The sequence below is a fragment of the Lathyrus oleraceus genome, chromosome 1 (assembly GCF_024323335.1).
Source record: "Lathyrus oleraceus cultivar Zhongwan6 chromosome 1, CAAS_Psat_ZW6_1.0, whole genome shotgun sequence".
NCBI lineage: Eukaryota > Viridiplantae > Streptophyta > Magnoliopsida > Fabales > Fabaceae > Lathyrus > Lathyrus oleraceus.
The window spans coordinates 10,202,206-10,226,078 of record NC_066579.1 but is presented as its reverse complement, the minus strand read 5'-3'; positions in this window follow the sequence as shown (position 1 = coordinate 10,226,078).

Genomic DNA, 23,873 nt, shown 5'->3' with positions numbered 1-23,873 from the left:
GATCATAAAAAGCCAAACACTTATCATCATATGAGAGATATCAGGTATGTCTTTATCAATCTTGGTTTGCGTATGTTCTTTTATTATTATTAGCTGTACGACTACACACACTGAGGCATGTTTTTTGTTTATCACCTAGAGCCTTTCTAGCCATCCCATTATTATTATTATCCATTGTTTTACCCTGTTGAGCCTGTTAATCATTTATTTTTGATATACCCGCTGTTTTTCTAAAGCCATGACCTTGTACCTATCCTACCCTGTTCAGAGTATGTGAGGATTGATTTCATCTCTACGTTTCTATCTAAGTTTGGGGTTGCTGTTGGAATAGCAACCTTTAAGTTTGGGGTAGCTTTGCAGTACGTGAATAGTAAGTGAATGTCGTATAAAAAAAAGAAAAAACAAAAAGAGAAAAAGAAAAAAAAACAACAACAACATGAAAAGAAAGAAAGAGAAAAGCGAAAAACAATAAAAGAACAACTTTTGAAAAATGCTACATTCACTATAGATAAAAGGAAAAGAGGATTGCAAAACCCTACAGGAATAATAGGAAAGAAACGTAGTGAGAGAATGATTTCATGTACTCTGAACCAAAAGACCCAAAAACCGTTGGTCCAATTTCATACCCTACCTAAACCAAAGCCCCGTTACAACCCAAAAAGACCTCAAAAAGTGTGTGTGATTGTACATGTTGATAGGATGAGAGAATTTATTCAAACTTCTGATTTGATATTGCATATTGTGATTTGAGAGTGATAACACTTTAACCCAGAGAGACTTGGTGAGAGTGTGATATAAGTTGACAGGTAAAGTCATATCTCTGAGGGAAAGAGTTTCTAGCTCGTTGGCCATGTGGAAGAATCAGAAAACCTGAAAAACATCAAGAGGTCAAGTGCAAAAGATTTCAGCAGTATTGTGGTAAGAACTGTTTTACAGTAAGTTTGGGGTGACATGATCGTATGGTAATAAAATGTTACTTGAGGACAAGCAACAAGCTAAGTTTGGGGTTGTGATCAGTCACCATTTATGCTAGACATTCCACTATTTAACCGTAAATAAGTCAGGTAAACTGTGTAAACTGAAGCATTTTTAGTTAGATATAAGCTCAATTCTATAATATAAAGTGTGTTGTTACTTATGAGTTTCTTGAGGATATTTTACACTTTTGGGTATGTTAGCAGGTAAAAAACTAGTTTGGAAGCTCAGGGAATCAAACGTCAGATGCGAAATTGAGCCCGAGCAAGAAAACGGAAGAAAAAATCAATTTTTGGAGAACCTGCTGTCCATACGCGTATGGCCTTACATGATACGCGTATGGACCTTCCCAGTACGCGTAGCATACGCAAATGACCAGAGGGGTTGAAAATCAAGCAAAAAGACAAGCTTTTGGTGATACGCGTACCAGACTGGGCAATACGCGTACCAGACTGGGCAATACGCATATCAGAGGCTGTCTTACGTGCAATACGCGTACCAGACTGGGCAATACGCGTATGAGACTGGGCAATACGCGTATGGCCCCCAAAATCAGGAAAAGCCCAACTGCATAGCTATTTAGAGGGGAGAACACGATTTTCCGGGGGTTGGACGTTTTGGAGAGAAAAAAGACGCGTTTTGAGAGCTGGAGACTCGACGAATATCAAAGGATTCATATGTTCAAGAGTTTTCCGACTATTGAAGATTGATTCCTCACGAAATTCTGTAATGACAACAATATTAATCTTTGTTTTTATTTCTATTATGAGTAGCTAAACCCCCCATTGCTAGGGGGTGACCCTGATTCTGAATGTGACAGATTTGATGTTTATGAATGCATTGATTAGTTATTCTTTTCCATTGATTTGTTCTTATTACCGTTCTTTATGCTTTATTCGTCGGACCAACGAGTGATGATTAATATGAATAGTTTAAGCTGGACAGCGATTATTCATTGACCTGGATAAGAACTTTGGATAGTAAAAATAACCTAGGACTAGGGATTTTCTATCTGACCGGTAATTCTTGATATTTGAATGCTTGAGTATGAACTTAATTATTTATGGACATAGTAATTAGGTTACATAATCAAAGGTCTGTTTACTAAGGACTTAGGAATAGATACCCTTGAGGACCGGAATTAATTTGACAGGAATATTGTCTAAGCCTTCATAAATTATATCTGTTACAGGAAGTTTCATTCACCGACCCTAGCAATCGTCTCTCATTTGTATCTCGTTCAACCTTTTTACTTGCTTTACTTATTTGCAATTGGTAGTATAATTAATCACAACACAAAAACCAAAGGCTTTTGTCTAATTGAAACAATCTATAAACTCTGTGTCGTCAAGCAGTCCTTGAGATCGACAAACGGGGAATTTCCCTTTTATTTCTACAGTGAGAAAAATAGTACACTTGCTATTTTCCCATCAGTATGCCTCTGTCCCTCCACATCTTAGTCGTTCCACCTTTACTCTTGGATTTCAAATGCCATTTACCACTATGGATTCCATTGTATCCTTATCTTTGGTTCCAAATTATACTTTTTCAGCCACTTTTACCAAATCCTTCATTTATGTGACTTTGGTTACTTTTTCTCTATCACTTCATTCATCTCCATGATACATTCATGATTCTACCTTCATTAACTACATGTGATATACTATTATCTTTGAGCCAAATACAATATCTCTTTGAGCTCCATCTTGTGTCTGCTTGTGAACCAATAGTTGTTTGGCTGTGAAACCAGACATTTAATTCTTGTTGTTTTTGGTTATTCTAATACAGTGATACCATGCCTTAGGCTACCCATATATTGGTTCACGCCAGTTTTACTATTGGGTTCAGTTTCATCCCCTTTTGGAGTTCAAAACATGTTACCCTTTGGTTTAGATCATACCTTTATCACAACTTGTTTTCATCTGCCACCATTAGTTCTATCAACTACGGAGCTCTGAATTCCTTATTGCGCTATGAGGATACGTAGGCATGAGGGCCCCAATCCTCACCGATCACTCTATCTATTTCTTTCTTTTCCCTTATTCTTCCGCTAGTAACCTTTAGATAACACCCATTCAAGCAAGAACAATCAAAATGGTTCCTGTTGAGTACAATAGATGATAGGGATGCTAATACCTTCCCCTTGCATAACCGACTTCCTTACCTGGTTATCTCTTTCCCCCAGGTGTTATCTATTGTTTCCCTTTCCTTCTGGAATAAATAAAGTTCGATCGCGACTTTGTTATATGTTCGAACGTGCAATGCATTCGTGTATATTTCTGCTAGCTTCAGCTGCACAATCTTCTGCATATTTGATTCCATCATATCAGATATTTCCTAAAATGTTTTGACATCCTTACTTCGGAAACACGGCAAAGCACAAACAATCCTTTGCTTTTAAAACACGTGTTTCTTAAACCACATATCACGTGGAATAAATCTTCATAGGATCTTTAGATATTTCACGATAGAAACAAAACTTTCAAGAAACTGAGACATGGCACACTCTGATGTTGAACCAACATGTCAAGATATCTTGTCCAACATCTTGCTTGAATACATGTTTTTCCAAAATGCAGCCAATCACTACACACCAGACTTAATAATCTCCCCCTTTAGAAACTTTTGGCTAAAATAACCTTTGCATAACCCAACTAGAAAGAGGGTAAAGATCACAACAATAGGGAGAAACATAAACAACACACAAGCATAAGAAAACATGATCTTCTCCAAAACAAAAAACACCAGAGGCAAGCGCAGTAGAAGAACCTAGCCTCACAACAGAGTGAAATAAACTCTCACACATATAACCCACTTTAGAGAAAAATAACTTCTTTCAGACAGGATGTCAAGACATTTGATCTGACTTCATCAGACACAAACATATGAACTAGCAAATCATCATTAAGCTAGAAAGGAAATGCCCCCCCTGAGTAGCAGACCATGGACAAGAGCTTCTCCCCCTCCATAAGCACTCCCCCTCAATGAGAAGGAGACATAAAGCTATCAAATAGAACACCACACCATCCATTACTCCCCCTTTTTAGCCAAAAGATTGACAAACATCAATGTTAAGCATGTCAAAAAAAGATGTAGTTGAGCAATCAAATAGTTAAGTTACAAACCAATAGCACACAAAGTTCCAAAATATCCAGGGCATACCCCACAAAATGAAAACATCCAGAAGCACAAAATAAATAAAAAAAACACATAAGAAATAGAACACTTCAGTCTTCATCACTATTGGATGTCTCTTCATCTTCACTAGCATCCGCACCTTCTTCATTAGCATCTTCTTCACCCACATTATCACCTTCTAGATTTCCCTCTTCTTCAGACAAAGCCTTTATCAGGATCTCAAGCCTGATATTTCTTTCAGTATAACCTTTGATAGTTTCATTCAAGGTTTTGCAAGTGTCTTTTAGTTCATCCAGGATTCCTGTCCTAGTAGTAGACCTGGTAGGTTTCTGGCAAGATGTCATGACAATGTATGGAACATGTTTCCCCATGAAAAGCCTATAATGTAATGAAAAAGGGGGATCTCTTTTGTAGGCACCATCAAAACTGAGTAAAATACTTGGGTGTTGACTCAGTATAATACTACATTTCAATGAGGGAAAGGCTATAGGCATCTTCTCAGCAAAGGAGGCAACATGCTTCATTGTTTTTTCAAAGACACACAACAAAGGATTCAAAGTCGAAATTTGTTTTGGTCCCTACAATATAAATAAACTTACCCAATCATGTAGCAATGTTGGAAGTATGATTAGTTGGCACCCAGTTGAAAGCTCCAATTCTAAGAAGTACCACCTACTTCACACACAAGCAACCTGCTGACAACTTCCCTTTTCTAGGTTATTCCTTTACTTGCTTTTCTATAATGTCTCTGCAAATGACATTGTTAGAAACTTCTACTTCAGCCTGCTCTTCTTCACTTCTGCCCAAAACCTATTTATGATTTCAGGAGAGAATTCCATGTACCTTCCTCTTACACACACCTTTCTAAACTCCTTACTCCTCTTGTTATCACACTCCTTAGAGATATTCACAATGGATTCTTTAACAAGCATTTCATAAGAATTTCCAATTCCATTCACACTTTTCATCAATCCAGCTTCTTGAATCAGACCCATCACTTATTTGCACTCAAAATCATATTCACCAAGTTTTGTTTCCAAATCCAGTCTTCTTTGGTAAATGAGTTTCCACTTTTCTACATTCTCCATAGAGTGAAAGAAGACGTTATCAATTGGAACTTCAGGAATGTTTGTTGGAGTCTTCTTCCCAGAAGCTTGCTTTCTTGTAGCAGAAACGATGTCTTAAACATCATGTTCGACATCACAGTTAGACTCACTAGAACCATATGGGACTTCCTTCCTTTTCAGTAATCTCTTCTTGGTGACAAGAGTAACAACCTTGCTCCACCCTTTTGTAGGGATAAAACTAGTACTTCTCTCGAGAGATTTGGAGGGCTTGCTAGATAACTCAACCGCTTTCACTTTCCTGCTCTTTAACCTTTTAGCTATTCCTGAAGCCAATCTTCTACCAATGGGCTCATCATCAGAGTCCATATTATCTATATTCACAATGTTTGTAGATTGATCATTCTTCTCACCAGAGTTATCTTATTTGTCCGACAAATCACCAAACATGCCATTAGAATCATCTTTTTCTTCTAATTTTTTAAGGGATTTAGTAGAAACATTTCCATCACATTTATCAAGAAGGGTTTCAGTAGGGTTATCAGTTTGGGCCAAGGACGTGGAGACATCTGGCACAACACCGGTGTTCAATACCTAAAACTTGAGAAATCAACACACGAATATTTTTAAAAAACATTGTCTCTTTTAATAACAATCATACTAGATTTACTCATAGTGGTAACACATCTAGGTTTATTAGTGTTTTTAGAGGTTTCAAGATTTCCCATAACTTTTGGAACAACATAACTTTTTGCATAAGCATCAACATTTGGTTCGACATTAATAGGATCAAGGTACATGGTAGTCATTGAATGAAGTTTCTTGATAGCAGTAGAGGCTTCAAGACTTCTTACATCACTAGCCGCCATATATGAAGATGAAAAGGTACTTACTTTAGAATGTTTGCCCTTTCTCGAAGTGGTTTTTCTAGACTTCCTTATAGGGGTTGCATGGCCATGAACCATAGAGAGAGGAACAACATAAGTAATAACTTCAGAATGATCTACATTTGTACCGACACTCCTAGGGTTCGATTGCTCTTTGGTGTGCTTGCTGGGAGTTGAGGATGAAGGTTGAGACATTTTGGAATTTTGATTTTGAGAAATCAAAGAGAAAGTAATGAGACGGAGGTAACCGAGAATGAAGTTCAAAGAGAAACTAGTGAGAATGATGAGGGTAGCGTGAGAGATATTGATGGAGTAGGTAGGATGACGTGTTGGGAAAATAAGGAAGGTTTGTAATGATTTTCCTTGAGTTTTGTGCACCATTAAATGGAGGGAATAGAAATTTTGATTTGTATGCCTCCATATCAGTAATTGTTATAATTCTTCAAGCATGTAAATACCCAATTCATCCATTAACTTCTCAAACTGATTTGCATCCAATGCTTTAGTGAAAATGTCTTCCAGTTGCTTCTCAGTTGCTTCTCATATAAGCATGTAATTTGCATTATGAGAGTACAACATTCCATAGTCACTAGTCCTATTGATGTATTTCAGGATCCTTTTCACTTGAGTAATATGACTCATTTTAGGTTCAGATTGATATCTTACACACATTCCTACAACAAATGTAATGTCAGGTCTGCTAGCTGTAAGATACAACAAACTTCCAATCATACTTCAGTACATACTTTGATTCACATATACACCTTTTTCATCTTTAGTTAACTTTAAGTGGGTTGGCACAGGTGTCCTTTTATGACTTGCATTTTCCATGCCAAACTTATTTACTATACTCTTAGCATACTTACTTTGAGAGATAAAGATAGTATCATCCATTTGTTTGACTTGAAGACCAAGAAAGTAAGTCAATTCACTAACAAGACTCATCTCAAATTCAGATTGCATCAGCTTGATAAAATGTTGGACCATATGATTCGACATCCCTCCAAACACAATGTCATCAACATATATTTGAGATATTATGAGTTTACCATGCTCTTCTTTAACAAACAAGGTTTTGTCTGTTCCTCCTTTCCTGTAGCCATTATTGACAAGGAACTCACTTAGCATTTCATACCAAGCCATAGGTGCTTCCTTTAATCCATAAAGAGCTTTCCTTAGTTTGTAAACATGATCTGGAAAGTTATGATCTATGAACCCCTTGGTTTGTCAACATACACTTCTTCATTTAAGTACCCATTTAAGAAGGCACTTTTTACATCCATCTGAAATAGCTTAAATTTAAGCAAACAAGCCATTCCTAAAAGAAATCTTATGGACACAAGACGAGCAATAGGAGAAAAAAGCATCATCAAAGTCAACCCCTTCAATTTGAGTGTATCCTTGTGCAACAAGTCTAGCCTTGTTTCTAGTCACAATTCCCTTTTCATCAGATTTGTTCTTGTAGATCCATTTTATCCCAATAACATTTATCCCTTCAGGACTAGGAACTAGATCCCATACTTAGTTCCTTATAAATTGCCCTAGTTCTTCTTGCATAACATTGATCCAGAATTCATCAATCAATGCCTCCTTCCTATTTTTAGGTTCAAACTTTGAGACAAAGCAATCATTTGATATCACATCTATTGATCTAGTGGTAATTCCTTAATTAGGATTTCCAATAATAATTTCTTTGGGATGATCTTTCTGAATTCTAATAGGGGGGCCTTTGTTGGCTTGATGGTTGTCTGGTTCAACACCTATTGGTTCACTATTTAACCCATTTTCAGAAGTATCAGTCTGTTGAGATGATGTTCCAACATTTTCTTTGATATCAGTTCCTTTCTCCGTGATTGTATCATCCACTACAACATTAATGGATTCCATCATGACTTTAGTCCTTGAGTTGAAGACCGTGTAAGCTCTGTTGTTTGTAGAGTAACCCAAAAATATTCCTTCATCACTTTTGGGATCCATTTTTATTCTTTGTTCTCGATCAGCCAATATGTAACATCTACTTCCAAACACATGAAAGTATTTGACAGTAGGCTTCCTCCCTTTCAATAATTCATAGATAGTAGTTGCAGTACCAGTTCTCAAAGTGACCTTATTATGGATATAGCGGACAATATTCATTGTTCCAGCCTAAAAATGGTAAGGAATATGCTTAGCATGAAGCATGACTCTAGCTGACTCTTGAAGAGTCCTATTCTTGCGTTTAACAACTCCATTTTGATGAGGGGTGATGGGAGAAGAGAACTCATGGCCAATACCTTCAGTGGAGCAAAAATCAGCAAATTTTCTATTTTCAAATACCTTGCCATGGTCACTTCTAATCCTGACAATTCCACTTTCTTTTTCTCTGTGAAGCCTTTGACATAAATCTTTGAAGACCTCAAAGACATCTGAGTTTTCCTTGATGAAGTTCACCCAAGTGAATCTTGAAAAATCATCATCAACAAGATATGCATACCTTTTCCCACCAAGGCTCTCGACCTGCATGGGCCCCATTAAATCCATATGAAGAAGTTCCATAACCTTTGAAGTGGTCTAATGTTGCAACTTTGGGCGTGACATCTTGGTTTGCTTCCCAATTTGACACTCACCACAAATTTTACCTTCCTCAATATTGAGCTTAGGAATACCTCTGATGGCTTCTTTAGACACAATCTTCTTCATGCCTTTTAAATGTAAATTTCCAAGTTTTTGGTGCCACAATTTGATTTCATCTTCTTTGGACAACAAGCATGTGGAATAACAATTAATTTCTTGAGATGTCCATAAGTAACAATTGTCCTTAGACCTGAATCCCCTCATTAGAACTTCATTCTTTCATTAGTGACCAAACATTCAGACTTCATGAAATTAACTTTAATACCTTGATCACATGAATGACTGATACTAATCAGATTGGCAGTCTGACCTTTTATCAACAGAACATCATCAAGCCTCAGGAGTCCTGTACAAGCTAGTCTTCCAACTCCTTTAATTTCACCTTTACTCCCATCACCAAAAGTGATATAACCGGTGGAGTAAGACTTTATGTACACCAAGAACTTCTTGACCCATGTCATATGTCTAGAGCATCCACTGTCAAAGTACCAGTCTTCTCTAGTTGAATCTCTAAGAGAGGTGTGAGCTATAAGGCTAGTGATGATAGGCTTGGATATCCACTCCCTTATAGTTTTAATTACCCCTTGATTAGCCCTAAGATTTGTTGGATGCCTTGGATAGCCATACAATTTGAAGCAAAAGGGCTTTATATGACCAAAATTTCCATAATAATGGCATCTCCAACGCAATAGCTTGCCTCTAGTTTGAGTACTCTGATGCTTGGCACGATGTTGAGGCAGATGGTTAGACATTAGAGGCTCATGCTCCCTTTTTAGAAGAACAAAGTTTGTCATAGGGCTTTCTCCTTGTTTGTTTACAAATTGATAATTAAAGCTTATCCCTCATAGGTCTCAAACCACTTTTCCAACTTATAGAACTTCATCTAACACATCAGAACCATTGTTCAACATTCTTATGGACTTTGTCATGTTATCAAGTTTGGAAGTCAATAGAGTCACCTCAACTTGAAGATCAGAGATGGTAGATAAATATTTTTCTTTTTTAGCTTGCAGTTGAGATATAATTTTCTTCTGTTTTTCTCCTAGCTGACAAACTTCTTCACTTTTGATGCACAGTTCTTTATAAGAGGCAACGAATTCATCATAAGATACTTATTCACCATATGAATCTTCATCATAATCATATCTTCCAGTTAGATAAGTTACATGTTTTTCAACTTCATCCTCAAGTTCACTTTCAGAGTTATCATCATCAGACCAAGAAATAGACAACCCCCTTTTTTGTTTCTTGAGATATGTAGGGCGTTCTGATCTAATGTGTCCAAATATCTCACACCCATGACACTGGATGCCTTTACCTTGATTGTATTTCTCTTATGTTCTTGTTCTTCTCTGAAAGTCATTGTTATTCCTGATGTCAGATGGGATGTTCTTGACATTTGGTCTTGACTTTCTGTCCATTCTCTTCAGCACCTTGTTGAATTGTCTGCTAAGTAGTGCAATAGAATTAGTCATTCCTTCATTAGTATCCAAGTTACATTGATCCTCTTCATCTTCAGTGTTGGATACAAAAGCTATGCTCTTGTTCTTCTTTTCAGATTTGTCACTAATACCTAATTCAAAAGTTTGAAATGACCCAACAAGTTCCTAAACTCTCATGTTGCTGATGTCTTGGGTTTCTTCAAAGGTTGTGACCTTCATGTAAAATTTCTTAGGTAAGTGTAGTGGTAAATTCATGATCATCAAGCTATGGATAAGCTAGAGATCAAATAACAAGAGCCGCCACCGCGCTTTTATTGTTTCCAAGGGAAAAGGGAAAAAGTACGAACAAAACCCAAAAGTAAGAAGTTTTCAAATCAAAACTAATAAAATGTCAGAGATTATAGGTAAGGGGGTTGGTTACACAGAGGGAAGGTGTTAGCACCCAAAGTGTCTTAGGTACTCGTAGGGAGCCCTTTTTGTGTGCATATGTATTTTGTACAAAGTGATGTTTACAAACAAAATAGAATGGGGGGATGAGAAAAGAATTCATTAATTATATTTTTGTGTTTGAAAAGACCTTCGGTCTTGGGCCTACGTAGCAACATAAAAATGAGGGATCAAAACCTCGTAGTTCGTGATACAAATTTCAAAGTGGATGCATTGCTTTTAACAAAATTAAGTTTGAAAGGCCCAAAGGCCTAAAAATGGTTTGAATGAGTTAGTTCTTTTTGGCTTTTTGAAAGTTCAAGTCAAGTATAGTTAAGTTTATTTACAAGTTTGATTTAAGAAAAGAAGTTCTGAAAGTGCAATGACATAAGGCCAAAGTTTCTATCTTTTTGCAAAGTGGACAAAGTTTAGAACAAAATAGGTTCAAAAAAAGAATATTTTTAAAAGGAAGGGAGAGAGTTTGAAATTAAAGAAATGGGGAGAAGATGAAGAGACTATCCTATGTACAAAATTAAAAGTTTAGAGTTGAAAAGATCTGACCAAATGGGTAGCAATCTAATAGACAAAAATGCCAATAGAAACCCAGAATTCCCTTGGGCTTTTTGAATCAAGCAACACACAACTGCACAATTATATTATCTTAAAGAGCAAGGCATCAAATAAATATGGCCACATCCAAGCTTATCCATTCCATGATCTTCCTCAAAGTAGCCCATGTAACAGATGAATTTCACAAGTCACAGGTTCAAAATAACAACTTCACAATGATCATGTTGCAGATGAACTTGGAGAGATCTTGAATGATGTATCATATGAAGTTTCAAATTGCAACCACTTGGTTTCGAAATAAGTTGGCATTGGCCAGGTCCTTTAGCATAGGAAGGTTGCCTAGATTATAAATCCATTTGTCCAAGATCAAGCCAACAGTCCACACAAAAGTTTTTAAGGGTTTTTTGTTGTTATTATGTACATTAATAGTCAAAGACCACACAAACAAGCAAAGTATACACAAACAAAATATATCACACAATATGGTCCAAATGGACAAAGTAAAAATTGCATTAACATAAATAATTAAAATGATGTGAACAATGGCAAATGTATAAAAGCTAGAATTAAATGGCATTAAAGTAAAGGGCTTGAAATTAAAAGTTAGTAGTTAATAGGTTAGAAGTTAGTATTGTTTTGCTTTTGCTTTTCATTTTAAGACATTCTTTGGAGAACACTCAACCCACTTATCACAAGCATGGGTCCTTGAACCAAGACATCTTCCAAAGGAAGGAAAAAAGGCAATAGAATTTTGGTGTTAATGCATGTTAGAGACATAGTATAATAGACTATGCTCATGAAACATACCACACACAAAAAAAAGATATGCAAAAGGTGTGGTCTAATCTCATCCATAATCATGTTAACTTTTCAATCAACTAGCCTTAGGATTTTGAGATATCATAGGTAAAATGGAATGAATGAATGAAGAAAGGGAATAAGATGAAGTGGGAGGGGAATGGATCAAAACACAAATTGGTCAAAGGAGGACTTTTACCAAATTAATATCATCCATTCATTTTGGGAGATGGAATGTACATTCCATCAATCCCCTAAATCCAATGATATTAATTTGACAAAGTCAAATCAACCTTGACCAAGGCCCAACGACAATAGTCAAACACCAACTAGTCATCACAATTGGTCAACAAAATGATTTGGCATTTAATCAAATTAAAAAAATACTAAAATAAGGCATTTAAATTAAATATGGTTTGTCTGATTCCTAAAATCTCATCAAAACACCAAAATATGGCCATGAAATTTGTCATAGGTCAAACAAGGTCAAAGGACTTTGGAGAAAAAATTTCATAATTTTTGGACATTCAAAAGTATTTTTAAACAATTAAAAACAAATGAAAAATCAATTAAATCATGAAAAATATTAATAATGATCCAAAAAATAATTTTAAATTAGAATATGAAAGAGGAAATTATTTGAATTTTTTTTGGTGAAACTCTCATATTTTTTGAATCAATATTAAAATTAATATGAATTAATGAAAATAAAAGGATTAAAATGAAAATTAAATGATCAGAAAAAACGTGGACCACTTGATCTCCCTCATTAATTGAGGTGGCAGATCAAGTGGTCACAGATGCACAATCCACGATACGCCTGAGTCAGCGCGCCACAGGAAAGGTAATTCAAACCAACGCACGAGATTATTTCATTTCAAAAGGATCATGTGGCTCTGAACACGCCAACTCACCACCAGAGCTACAGCTCCGGTCTTCTTCTCAGGCGAGCCTCGTCGGACTGGTTCAGTCACAACCATCACCAAAATTAAAAAGAAGGACACGATTTCAAAGTAAAAATGGCAATGAGCACGGATCTGACCTCAATTTATCCTAACTCCAAGTATATTGAGAGATACATGGAGTTGAAATTTGAGGTACATGAACTGAGTTGCTTCGGTTTGGCCTCAAAGCAACTCAATCTTCTTGCCTACATTGGTAGGACTACAGACAACCAAGGAATCAAGAGAATTGAGCAAGATCAAGAGAGAATCAAAGAGATTAAAATTTCTGGAAAATACCTTCAATGTAGGTCTGGATTCAGCTGTTCTTGCCTTGGCTCGTGCTTGATCTCACTCCAAATGCTTGCAGAAGAAGAATTGAATGCTCAAAAGGTCTTGGATCCCTGGAGTTTTGAATCTCAAAACAGTGAGAATTCAAACTCAATTTCAAATGAAATTCTAAGGATTATCCTTTGGAATATGAGGATTAGAGGTTTGGGATCAAAGCTGGCGCGAATCTCTGTAAAATTCTGAGCATATGGAGCTCTATTTTTAGCCAATTCAGTTGATATTTGCACACTTGAAATGAACTTCCAAAATTAGCAATGTGTGATGCATGAGTGCATGTGGGTGTGCAGGCCCATGAAATCACTCTATCTGATCCATAGTTAAGTGTAAGCAAGGCTGAAGTCATGTTGGAATGCTAGGAAATTGTGCATGGATGTTTGAAGTTCACTCTTGCCAAATGATGATACCATGTTCAATCCATGTGCAACCTATTTATTTCTTGTCCAAAATGGATCAATTTAGGCTTTTTGAAAAGGTTAGATCAAGAGGAACAACTTTCATGTTCAACACTTTTCCATTTGGAGCTTGGAACTTGAAGAATTTTGAGGTGGAAGTTTGGAAATTTTAACATATTGAAATTTTTTCTAAGTGTCAAGCCATATGTCTCATTATTCCACCTTTGTTAACTTTTTATGTGAGATTCAAATGAGAAAAGTGTCTTCATCAAAGTTGTATCTATTTCAAAGACCTTTAAAATGGTCACCAATTTCATGTCATTTGGATTTGAAATGATAGAGTTATGCATTTTTGAAGTTTGAAAAAATCACTTGATCAATGGTATAGGTCAAAAGTGACCTATAATGTAACCTTATATCACATGCTCATAAAAGTTGAATTAGCTCTTACTCGAAACATCAACGTTGAATTAGACATCTTGAATTTGATTGTGCAACTTGGAAATCGTTCATATCATAAAGATTGAGCAAGTTATGGCCTTGGGAAGTTGACTTTCAAATTAGGGTTTAGACAAAATGACCTATAATGTTTCAACATAGGAAATGATTTTCCAAGAAAAACTAGATCTAGGTCTCAACATGAAAGTTGTTTGGAATTTCATTTAGAGTAAGTTTTATCTTGGAATCATTTTCATATGATGAAAATTGTAGGAGATAGGGTCTAGGGAGACCTAGTTTTGATCAGATGAGTTCATCTGGCCAACCACCATCAACCAACTTGCTAACCTTCAATTCTCTTAACTTTCTAGGCTCATGGTAGATCATATATGCATAAGATGATGAATTTTTAAGTGCACCTTGAGAAATTTGATCAATTCATGAGATAGCTTGTTGGAGAAGTTACTCAAGATACCCAGTCAAACTAGGGATTCCAATGCAAATTACCCTCAAACTTTTGAAGAATGCTTGATCAATATAACATGTAGAGATCATTGGGACTCATATATGATGTTTATGACCATCCTTGAATCAATCCATGGTTGTGTTCTTTGTTCATGAGGGTCTCAAACCCTAGATGTGGACTTGATAGATCAATGGGGATCATGGCCTACCTACAAAAGAGTTAAGCAAATGAAAAGACATATTTTTGGTATTTTGGTTAGTGAAATGATAAAATACAAGTATGATACAATCACATAGTGCTTGGTGATCTCTGCCAAAACAAACCCAATGAAAGAGGGGTTAGGAGGATGCCAAGGTTTGATCCCAATGCTAATGCTTATGATGAAATTGCATGAGGGATCTTAGGGTCAAAATTGGGGTCTTACAGCTATCCCTATTTAAGGACATTCTAACTCAGGAGGCGAAGGTTAAAATCTTAATGTCGACTCAGTAGAATCGACTTAAATAAAAACATATAGAAACAAATTTTGGTCCCTAAGAGGCCTCATGATGCATATGATATGAATGTAAAAGTAAATTCTTTGTGGGGAAATATTGCCACAAAGGAAAAAGAAGTCAGAGAGACCGAAAGTCCGCAGGAGTAAAATGCATTCCGAAAGGAAAACTCACTAGGGAGACCGAGACTCTGGGGGGATAAAAGAGGTTACGCGTAGGCCAGGATTCGACTTAAAACTGCTGGAGGACTCGAGGACATCCATATAAAATGGAAAGACTCAGTCGGGGAACAACAACATTTGCAGGGGATACGAGTAAGTCAAGATAAAACTGAAGTACTTGAATCATGCAGGGGAAAAGCGGTTTCACAAAGGAAATGCGCACTCAACTCACTTGGGGAATATAAACTTTAACACAGGAGGAGCAGAAATCTATTATCCACTACCTGTTATTGGGTAAGGAGATAATAAAGATCTGACAGAGAGAACACCCATCACCGATTAGGATGAACATGTCAAGGATGACTCGCTGGGAACCAACAGAAGGGAATATTCATCACAAGTTACTGGGTAAGAATAGCCTCGCTGGGGAAAACTGCAGAAAAATAGGATTTACAACTACCAGTTACTGGGCAGAGGACCAAGGGTGAGATTATCCGTCATCGGTTAGGATGAACATATCAAGGATAAACTCAACAGGGACGAAAATCCGTCATCGGTTAGGATGAACATATCAAGGATAGACTTGCCTGGGATTGTCAAGAAGGGTACTCGTCATCGATTAAGATGAAGATATCAAGGGTAAACCAACTGGACAAAAAAGTAGGAATTACATCTATCGAATGCTGGATAGATGATCGGTCACCATTTCCATTGAATTCCCACCTTTTATCCGACATATTTTCATCACTTTGGTAAGACTTGTGGTTGTTTTTAGTTGTTTTAAAGTCATTTAACATGTTTTGTTAGTTTATTAGTGCATTGCATTTTGTTACTTGTTTATGTCAAAAAGTCTCTTTTGATGCTTCGATTTGGTAGTGTTAATGTTGTAGGTTATTGCATAGGTTCCAAAGGACTAATAACCGAGTATTGGATGCTCCGGAAGGCCAAAATATGAAGATACAGCAGGTCAACACGAGCCCCCGTGTACATCAACACGGCCCGTGTTGTTTGTCAGGAAACAAGCACTCCAGGAGGTAAAATAGAGGGTTAACACGGGCACCCGTGTGCATCAACACGGCCCGTGTTGATGCCTCTGTAGCTTACTTTAAAAAACACATCTTTTGAAGAGCAACACGGGCACCCGTGTGTATCCACACGGCCCGTGTTGATGGGCGCGACTGAGAAATTTTACTTTTTATTGTATGGATCTGCCCTATTCATTAAGGGTATTTTGGACTTCTTGCTGGGAAAAACCATCTGAGGCTATTAGAAGACTTTGGAGAGATAGAGAAGACACTTTTTGACGTACGAAAGAAAACACTGCATTGAGAAGAGAGCTACTACGGAGGATTTGAAGACGACGAGATTCAAGGGCATCGACCATTGAAGATCAAAATCTCCTAGTTCTTTGTAATGTTTAATTTTCATACTATGATTTCGTTGAATACTATGAGAGGCTAAACCCCCTATGTTAGGGGGGTGGTCCTGTTTTGATCGTATGTTATGAATTTGAACAAATGATTTCCTTATTACCATGTTACTTATTTCAATTCAATTGTGTGATGTTATTATGCTTTTGTATCGGACAAATACAATTTGATCTATGACTATCAATATCAGGATTGTTATTGTTAGGGTTTTCACACAATTGGGTTTATAATTGCATCATCTAGGACTAGTAACTTTTGTAAATCACCGCAAACCTCTATATTGTTTATGATTAAGACCAAGGATTTATTGAATGGACATTTGATAAGAATTGGTAGTTTAATATTTTCTTCTTTAAGGACTTAAGGAAGAACATTCTGAGGTTCGGTAATTGACTGTTTCATGAGTATTAAGGAAATCTTGACTGAATTCATAACTGGTTAAATCAACCACTCACCCTAGCATGTTTTATCTTAATCGATTATATTTTACTGTCTTTTGTGTTTATTGTTAAAATTCCAAAAACAACCAAACCATTATCTTTTTGTTCTGATAGAATCAAAGTAAAATAAGTATTTCCTACGCAATCCCTGTGATCGATACTTGAAAATAAAACTCCTTATTACTACATCGGTAAAAATAGTACACTTGCTATTTTTCCGATCAATAGAAAACCGTCAAAGAGAAAATCCGTAACCAGTTAAGATGAACATATCAAGGATAGACTCTATGAGGAGATGAAATAGGAATTACATCTATCAGTTACTGGATAGAATACCAAGAGAGAGAATCTGTCATCGGTTAAAGTGAACATATCAAGGATCAACTCTGTGAAGGGGACAAAAAAGCAGGATTTACAACTACCGGTTACTAGGTAGAAGACCGCAAAGAGAAGGAAACCCGTCATCAGTTAGGATGAACATATCAAGGATTAAATCTCTGGGGAACAAAAATATGGATTACAACTACCTTTTTACTGGGTAGAATACCAAGAAGAGAATATCCGTCATCGGTTAGGATGAACATATCAAGGATAGACTCAAGCAGGGGAGAGAAAGATATTTGTCACCAGTTAGGATGAACATATCAAGGATATACTTCTAGGGACTCCACTATTGGGAAAGCTGGGGTAATTTCACCGGGTATTGGGCAAAAGTAACAAACTGCAAACTAAGAAGAATATTACCAGTTACTGGGTAATAGACTCTTAGGGAACTCAAAGTATCTATCTAGGTAGGAGCTAGAAAGAAACAGTCAATCAATACTCAACCCATTGAGGACATAACCCAAAGGGAGTGATTCCATCTAGATAATTAACTGGGGAGGAAACTGAAATAATAATCATCCATAAGGAAACAAACTCAGTGGGGAAAATGAGAAAGGTTAAAATCTTTCTGCTTAAGGGGCTGACACTCTATAATTGATGGAGGACAGACACCAGATTTGTATTGGGATAGAGTACCGCCATAGCAAAGAGTAATAATCTCGAATGAATCATGCAAACCATGAAATTATATGAATGTGTATGTGTATGTATATGTATATATGATGATTATGCTGACAAAGAAGATCACAAAGGATACGAAGGTGTCGCGAAGAAATTTGAATCATCGGTACAATCCTGGTTAATTCACAAAATATGGAGACAAATTCTAGAGAACAGAGAGATCAACAATCCAAAAAGGCTCAACCCCAACTGGGGAAGAAGGAGATCTGCTGAGGAAGGAAAACTCAAACCTGTATGGAATTTTAGGTCAACACCATAAAATTAGGAGACAACCCTACAGAGAAAATAAACTGCTCAGAAACCAGGAGGAAACTCTGACTCGGAGCAAGTTGAATGGCGATCGGCGGGGAAACTAATGCAATCTACTGGGGAAGTCAACCATATCTGCTGAAAATCAACCCTGCTGAGGAAACACAAACTCCGTTGGGGAAGGCAAAAACTCCGTCGGGGAAAATAACACACCGCAGGGTATCCGAATCAACTAACTCAGCTGGGGAAACAGAACGAAGCTCTACTGGGGGAACAAACACTCCGCCGAGGAACTGAATCAATACAAACGTCCAGGGATACCCAAAGGGTTAACTGCTTGGGGAACCTATAATGTTTTGCACTTAAGGACCTGCTATCCATTAAAATGCTGTTGATATTCCTTTTAATTGCTTTGAAAAATTCTTGCTTTTATATATTTATGAAAAACTGATTTTGATTAAAAGTTTAATTTTCAAAATTGATCATAATAAAATTTAAAACTATTGGCTGAAGTAAATAAGAGTAGAAACAATTGGATAAAAACTCAACTTTATTTGATAGAATGGTAGTCTGTAAATGACAAGACTCCATAGATTTTACAAAATTGAAAATGGTAATTTACATGGAAAAGGCTTACATTAACTACAAATGATCCTTAATCCTTCTACCAACTCTTGATATCCATTGCGCTCTTGACCGCTACTGGGGTGATGAATCAATGTCAACCCTTATGCTCAATCAAATCTTCAAAACCTTGAAGATCAGCAGAATGCAGTTACTTGCCATAATCCCTAATTTTTGCATAAGTTGCCCCAAGGTGGGATACTCAACTTATCGGGAAAATTTTCTGTTTTATGTCTCTAATTTTTTCCTGGATCGCCCTTTCGGGTTTTCAATCCACCGAGACGTTCGTTTTTGCCTAAGTTGCCCTTTCGGGTTTTCAACTTATCGAGCTGTTCTTTTATTTTTTAGGCGAAGTATTTATTGACTGCATCTGCGTTCACAGGACGAGTGAACTCTTCACCATCCATAGTTGTAAGTATCAATGCACCGCCTGAAAAGGCTCTCTTAACAGCATATAGTCCTTCATAATTAGGAGTCCATTTTCCCCTAGAATCTGGCTTAAACGTCAGAATCTTCTTGAGCACAAGGTCACCTTCTCTGAACACACAAGGTCTGACCTTCTTATCAAAGGTTTTCTTCATCCTTTGCTGATACAACTGACCATGACACATGGCAGTCAATCTCTTCTCTTCTATCAAATTCAGCTGATCAAACCTGGTCTGACACCATTCAGCCTCAGTCAGCTTGGCTTCCATGAGCACACGCAATAAAGGAATCTCAACCTCTATGGGGAGTACTGCTTCCATACCATAAACAAGAGAGAAAGAGGTTGCCCCTGGGCAAGTGCGGATGGATGTACAATACCCATGCAAAGAAAATGGGAGCATCTCATGCCAATCTTTGTATGTGACAACCATCTTCTGAATAATCTTCTTAATGTTCTTCTTTGCAGCTTCAACAACCCCATTCATCTTAGGTTTGTAGGGAGAAGAATTATGATGTGCAATCTTGAAGTCTTTACAAAGAGCTTCCACCATATTATTATTCAAGTTCGATCCATTATCAGTAATGATCTTGCTTGGCACACCATAACGGCATATAATCTGATTCTTGATAAACCTCACAACTCACTTGCTTGGTTATATTTGCATACAATGTCGCTTCAACCCATTTTGTGAAGTAGTCAATTGCCACCAAATTGAAACGATGTCCATTCGAAGCTTTGGGCTCAATCATACTAATCATATCAATTCCCCACATGGAGAAGGGCCATGGGGAAGAGATAACATTCAATAGTGTCGGAGGAACATGAATCTTATCAGCATAAATTTGACACTTGTGGCATTTCTTCACAAATTTGCAACAGTCAGATTCCATTGTCAGCCAATAGTAACCTGCTTGCAACATCTTCTTTGCCATTGCATGTCCATTGGAATGAGTACCAAAGGAACCTTCATGCACTTCAGTCACCAACAAGTCTGATTCGTGTCTATCCACGCATCTGAGCAAAACCATGTCGAAGTTTCTCTTGTATAGTATATCACCATTCAAGTAGAAATTGCCGGCTAATCTTCTCAAAGTCTTCTTATCTTTCAAAGATGCCCCAGGCGGGTAAATCTGACTTTTGAGGAAACATTTGATATCAAAGTACCACAACTTCTCGTCTTTGATCTCTTCAACAGCAAACACATGAGCTGGCCTATCAAGACGCATCACAAATAAATTGGGAACTTCATTCTAATACTTCACTACAATCATCGATACCAACGTGGCAAGAGCATCTGCCATCCGGTTTTCATCTTGAGGAATATGATGAAACTCAACCTTTGTAAAGAAAGTTGAAATCCTCCTTGCATAATCTCTATATGGTAGTAAACCGGGTTGATTTGTCTCCCATTGTCCTTTGATTTGATTCACAACCAAAGCCGAATCACTGAAGACATTTAAATACTTGATTATGAGATTCATGGCCTCTTCAAGCCCCATAATGCAAGCTTCATATTCTTCCATGTTGTTTGTACACTTAAAAGTCAATCTAGCTGTAAATGATAGATGCATGCCTTGAGGAGTAATAATCACTGCCCCAATGCCATTTCCATATTGATTAACAGCTCCATCAAATACCATGCCCCAACGGGAACCAGGTTCTGGCCTATGTTCAAGCAATGGTTCATCACAATCTTTCATTTTCAAGTACAAAATCTCTTCATCGGGAAAGTCATACTGCACTGACTGGTAATCTTCAATTGGTTGGTGAGTCAAATGGTCAGCCAAGATACTACCTTTGATCACTTGCTGAGATCGGTATTCGATATCATACTCTGATAACAACATCTGCCAACGGGCAATCCTCCCAGTTAAAGCAGGCTTCTCAAATATATACTTGATCGGATCCATTTTGGATATCAACCAAGTGGTATGATTCAACATATATTGGCGTAGACGCTTAGCAACCCAAGCCAATGTGCAACAAGTCTTCTCAAGCATCGAATACCGAGTCTCACAGATGGTGAACTTCTTACTGAGGTAGTAAATTGCAAATTCTTTCTTTCCAGTCTCCTATTGCTGACCAAGAACACAACCCATACTATCTTCAGGCACAGTCAAATACATGATCAACGGTCTTCCTTCAACAGGAGGAGACAAAATTGGAGGCTCAAGCAAATATTCCTTGATACTGTCAAAAGCTTTCTGGAAATCTTCGGTCCAATCACAAGACTGATCTTTCCGAAGAAGCTTGAATATAGGCGCACATGTGGCAGTCATATGGGAAATGAATCTGGAAATATAATTCAAGCGGCCGAGAAAACCTCTGACTTGCTTCTCAGTTTTGGGCGTTGGCATCTCTTGTATTGCTTTGACCTTGGTAGGATCAACTTCAATACCCTTCTCACTGACAATAAAGCTCAACAACTTACCAGAACGAACACCAAAAGTACACTTATTGGGATTCAAGCGAAGTTTATATTTCCTCAAACGCTGCAATAGCTTCAACAAATGCTTAACATGTTCCTCTTCATCAATCCATTTAGCAATCATGTCATCGACATAAACTTCAATCTCTTTATGCATCATATCATGAAAAAGAGTAGTCATTGCTCTTTGGTAAATTGCACCAGCATTCTTTAAACCGAAAGGCATCACTCTATAGCAGAATGTTCCCCAAGGTGTAATGAATGTGGTCTTCTCCATATCTTCGGGTGCCATCTTGATCTGATTATATCCGGAAAGTCCGTCCATAAACGAAAAGACTTTGAATTTAGTAGTATTATCTACCAATATATCAATGTGTGGCAGAGGGAAATCATCTTTCGGACTGGCTTTATTCAAATCTCTATAATCAACACACATGCGGACTTTTCCATCTTTCTTTAGTACAAGCACAATATTGGCCACCCACTGCGTATACTCAGCGGTTACAAGGAAACCGACATCAATCTGCTTTTGCACTTCCTCTTTGATCTTCACAACCATATCAGGATGCGTTCTTCTCAACTTCTGCCTGACTGGCGGACATTCTGGCTTCAACGGCAATCTATGCTCCACGATCTTAGAATCTAACCCAGGCATGTCTTGATAGGACCAAGCAAACACATCTGAATACTCTCAAAGAAGATCAATCAACCCCTTCTTAACATCTGGACACAATCGAGACCCAATCTTGACTTCCTTCACATCATCCTCGGAACCCAAGTTGACTAGCTCAATCTGCTCTTCAAACGGCTGAATGGTTTTTTCATCTTGCTCAAGAAGACGAGATAATTCATCTCTCACTTCTACATCACTTTCCTTCTTGGCTTCAAACACAAGAAATTCAAATTTTGGAGAAGGAAAAGGATCATTGTATTCAATGGGGTTAGGAACCAACCTGCACAATGATTTGATATTTTGATTTTAGAGAAGTGAATTTGTGACCAAATATCATGCAGATGGACAACTATATTATTTATTTATGTTTTTTGTGATTACCATTTTCAAAACAAAGCAAAAAGTAAAAACAAACATCATAGATGTGGATGAATATAATTAATTTTATTGATGATCAATTTGAAAATTCCCAAACAATGTTCACTTCTCCCTTAGGCATAGGAGAAGGATTTTTAAAACATATAAAAGCAATTACTTAGATCGATGCAAAATAATTGGAATATCAACAACAGTTTAATTGTTGCAAGCCTTTCCATGCGTCACAAAATCGGTGCAGTCTTCCTCTTCGTCATCCTCTAGGACAGCAGCTAAGTGTTTTTCATTGCCATGAATGAACCCTCCACTACGGAAGCTGAGTTGCATATCTTCAGATCTAACATTTGATGATCCTTTCTGGAACCTCAAACCGGTTCTGCCCTTGTTGTCAGAGACCTCTACCACGCGCCCCCACTGATCAACAGTACCTTCTTCAATAATCTTCTAAGCATCTTTCAATGAGGACATGGGTGCTCCAACCCTCTTCTCAGCAGCAATAGATAAGGCTTGGAACGGAGTTCCAATCTGATCCTCAGCCTCAACACAAGAGAAAGATGACACATGGCTAACCAACATCGTCTTCTCCCCACCGATAATCACTAGCTTGCCATTCTTGACAAATTTCAATTTCTGGTGCAGAGTGGAAGTAACAGCTCCCGCCTCATGAATCCATGGCCTTCCCAATAAACAGCTGTAGGTCGGGTGGATATCCATTACTTTAAAAGTAATCTGAAAATCACTCAGACCTATCTTGACTGGAAGGTCCACTTCACCAATTACTGTTTTGCGTGAACCGTCAAAAGCTTTGACGATTACACCGCTATACCTCATGGGCGCTCCTTGATAAGATAGCTTTGAAAAAGTTGACTTTGGAAGCACATTCAGTGACGACCCGGTGTCAACAAGCATGTTTAATGAAGCATCTTCCTTGCAATTCATCGATGTGCAAAGCCAAATTATGATTTCTGCCCTCCTCAGGGAGTTCTTCGTCACAAAAGCTGAGATT